This window comes from Octodon degus, unplaced genomic scaffold, assembly GCF_000260255.1.
Source record: "Octodon degus isolate 3935 unplaced genomic scaffold, OctDeg1.0 scaffold00188, whole genome shotgun sequence".
NCBI classification, from domain to species: domain Eukaryota; kingdom Metazoa; phylum Chordata; class Mammalia; order Rodentia; family Octodontidae; genus Octodon; species Octodon degus.
In genome coordinates, this window is record NW_004524764.1 from 4,312,880 (window position 1) to 4,316,923 (window position 4,044).

General features: G+C 34.7%; 1 pseudogene; it reads right to left on the bottom strand.

The window, feature by feature from the left end:
• Window positions 1-2,958: 2,958 nt before the first annotated feature.
• Window positions 2,959-4,044, bottom strand: part of LOC105743925 — a 3,946-nt pseudogene continuing 2,860 nt past the window's right edge.

Consider the following 4,044-nt stretch of genomic DNA (forward strand, 5'->3'; position numbering starts at 1 on the left):
AAGAATAAATCTGGGGCCAAGGATATAGCTCAATGGCACAGCACCTTCCTGTCAAGCATAAGGTCCTGAGTTCAATTCCTAGTATCAAGAAAGAAAGAAGAAGAAGAAGAAGAAGAAGAAGAAGAAGAAGAAGAAGAAGAAGAAGAAGAAGAAGAAGAAGAAGAAGAAGAAGATTTTTTTTTCCTGTTTTTCTGGTGGTTTGTGTGATATTGACCATATTTCTTTCTTAAATGTGAAGTTTAAAGCACACACACCAAAAAATCTGAGCATAAAACTTTATGCCAAATGTTTTAACTAATGATTCTGTTTCTCCACAATACCATTTTATTATCTGTTGATATCTACAACATCTATGGTTATATACTCTTTCTCATCTTTGAAATTTTCTTTTTATGCTTTTACTTTTTAAAAAATCTATTCTCAAATGTGCTTGCTAATTTTATTGGCTTTTCAAAGAACTATTGTTTAGTCAATAACAAGTGCATATTTGTCTAATATTTCCTTATTTTTTTCCTGATTTTTATTTTTCCTTCCTTTTGCTACCTTGAAGTTAATTTGCTGATCTAATCATAGATAAAAATAATCTATAACTAACTCTAAAAATTTAAAGATATTTTTGGACTGAAGATATAGCTCAATTGTAGGTGGAACATTTGCCTCAAATGGATGAATACAAAGTTGAATCCCTGGCACTGCACGAATAAATGAATAAATAAGGGAATGAATGAACAGAAAAGAAAATAATTATCCTGTGATCAAAAAAGAAAATGACAATTAACACACTTTCTGTTCAATAGTATATTGAAAATTATAGCACAGTAGACATGGAAATGCAACTAAAAATATAAAGATTGAGAGCTAGCCAGATAGCTCAGCAGATTAAAGAGCCTGCTTAGGCAAACGCAGGGACCAGGGTCTGATTCCCAGCATGCCTTGCCCGCCCCGCCCCCGGGGCACACTGAGAAGGCGATTGAGATGGGGTGTGGTGGCCCGCGCCTATAATCCCAGGCTTGGGAGGCTGAAAACAAGAGGATCACTAGGAGTCAGATCTGTGTAGTGAGAGCCTGTACACACTGTTCTAAATACAAAAATAAATAAAAATATGAAGATTGACAAGTGAGTATAAAACTATTATTACAGAAGAAAATCTAGAAGAACTTGTAAAAAATACATGAAAATAGATATATCAGAGAATGACTGCAAAAATGCCACAGGACACAAAATCTATACACCAAAATTAATTGAGCTTTTATATGGCAGTAGCCAACTACCAGAAAATTAAATTTTAAAAATGTACAACTTTGGCTACTGTGAAAGCATTGAACTATTCAAAGCCTTCACTCCGGGATACACAAAAACATCCAAAAATCAGTGAGAATCTGAAAGCAACCTAGTAATAAGCCATATAAAAAGTCGGTACAAGCACTTAAAAAGAGAATTTAAAGGACCAATAAGCATATAATATATGCTGTATTTTTTTATAGCACTAAGCAGATGGCATTTTAAAGCTGCAATGAAATTCTACTATATGTTCTCCAACTGGCAAAAATTGTAAAGTACTAATAACCTCATGAAGATGTGAAGTCACAGGAACTCTTATACATAGCAGATGGGGACATAAACTGAATCAACTAATTTGGAAAATTGCCATTCTTTATTGTGGTTGAAGTGATGACTGCTTTCAGCACAACAATCTCACTCTTAGAATTTAAACATATCCAAGAACGTTCTTAGCACCATTATTCAGTTTTTATTATTCAACATTATTCAGTCTTTATTAATTGTAGAACAGATAAATAAATTTGAATACAGTCATACAATGAAAAACCATATAGGAACAAAAATGAACAACTTGAAACTAAGAACAAAATGCAGATGAATTTTAGGAATAAAATTGATGATGACAGCCAGGGAGATAGCTCAGTACAATAAGTGCTTGCCAGGCAAGCACAAGGGCCTGAGTTCAATCCCTGGTAAAAAAAAAAAAAAAAAAAAAAAAAAAATTGAGGATGACAAAGATGAAATTATACCATAAATATATTAATTGGATTTCTTTCTATTCTGAAGTCAGTCAACATTTCATTCCATGGCTATAATCAAGAAGTCAACCCTGGGGCCGCAGAGATATAGCTCATCGGTCTAAGCAAGGACCAGGGTTTCTATAAATTTTATTTCACGAGAAGAAAAGCAAACTTTAAAGGAAAAAATGCACATTGTAGTTGTATTTGTATAAAATACAAAAGGAGTGATGGTAAACCATATATATAATTGATAAAAGCATACTATTTAAATTAAAGATAAGTGCTACCTCTAAATAGTCACTTATGATTGAGATGAAATACAATTTCTCAGATACTGCCTATAGAATTTAATTTGAACTGTGCATAAGTATTTGCCTTATAACTGTAAAATTGCACCTATGATTTTTGCATTTTTCCACATGCATTAGAATTTATATTATCAAAACTGATAAGAAATGATGCAACCTTATTTTTGTAAATATGAACAGTAGAGTTTTAGTTGCTAACACTATGAGAACAGAAATAATGTACAAAAGTGCCAAATTAGCTAAGAAAGGAAAACAATGGACTTAGAAAAAAATTAGTTAAACAAAATCGGAAATGAAAATTAAGCAAAACAAGGGAATTAAAAAAAACAAAATTGGAGAATTAGGTTCAAATATGTAACAATCAAAATAAACATAAATAGAAATTTTTGGTTAAAACAAGGGATCAGATTGGATTACCAAAACTAAAAACAAAATGTAGTAAAGTAAAACTTAAACAATATACCAATTAAATGCTAATCACAAAAATTAAGAGAGCCACATTAGTGAATGAATAAAATCGGGCTTTAAAACAAGAAATGTTGCTAGGGTTACACAATGGGAGTAGTAACGGAACTTTATTTTTTTTTTTCATTGTCCAAATTTATTGACATTACAGCATAGCAAAAGGTTCAAACAGCGCCACGTGGTGTTTTGAAATTCATCCCAACGGTAGGCTGTGTGACCTGTAGGTTGGAGAGGCAGCCGAAATCCAAAAGCTTCAGCATTTCTTTAGTGTCAAGAGCTACTTCAAGAATTTCCTGATCCAAGGCTGAGACCTCAGGGACATAATTATCTTCTCTCTCTCTCTCTCTCTCTCTCTCTCTCTCTCTCTCTCTCTCTCTTTTTCCATAATTTTATTGAGAAACAAATAGCAATGAGACAGTTTCAAATCAAATTAGTAGGACAATTTCAATAATTAACACATTGCATACTGTTTTCCTAATGGTTACTTGTACAAGATGCAGACACGATATCCTATTTACAAACACTATTACAACAAATCCCTCTATTCCTTGAATTAAGAGAATGTAGCTCTATGTCTATCCTAACCATTTTGAATACACAGATACAAAATGGTCATTCATCTGTATCCCCTTTTTTGTTTAGTTCCATCATTTAAATATTATAGGTATGTGAACTCAGCAAAATATTCCAAAATAGTCCAGTAGTCCATAGCAGTATCGGGTCTTCAACATGACTCTTCCTCCTCCTGCAGCTTGATGGAGATACCCCGCACAGGGCCCCTCTGTATCTGCTTCATCAGATGTGTGACAGCCTGCTGTCTCGTTGCGGAGCTTCTTGCTGGGGATGATGGCGATTTCCTTGCACACCCGTTTGTTGGTGTGAAAGTTGTTTCCCAGGCGCATACAGTACTTCTCAATGATGACACGGGCTGCCTTCTTCACCGTCTTCGTAGCAATGTGGCCCAGGTTGGCGGGTCCCAAGGAAAGAAGACAGTAACGGAACTTTAACCTGGATTAAATAAAAGCTTTTTTTTTTTTTTTTTTTCCAATCTATGTAGAAGGCTCATTAGCTTTAGATTCTTCTCCCTTTTCAATGCCCTAATGAAAAGTCATTGATGGGGCTGGTGAGATGGCTCAGTGGTCTAAAGCACCTACTTAGAACAAGCTTAGCAGCAAAGCACAGGGACCATGGTTCAATCCCCCAGCACCACATGCCAGCCAGCCCCGCCCCCTGGTGGGCTGAGCTGGCCA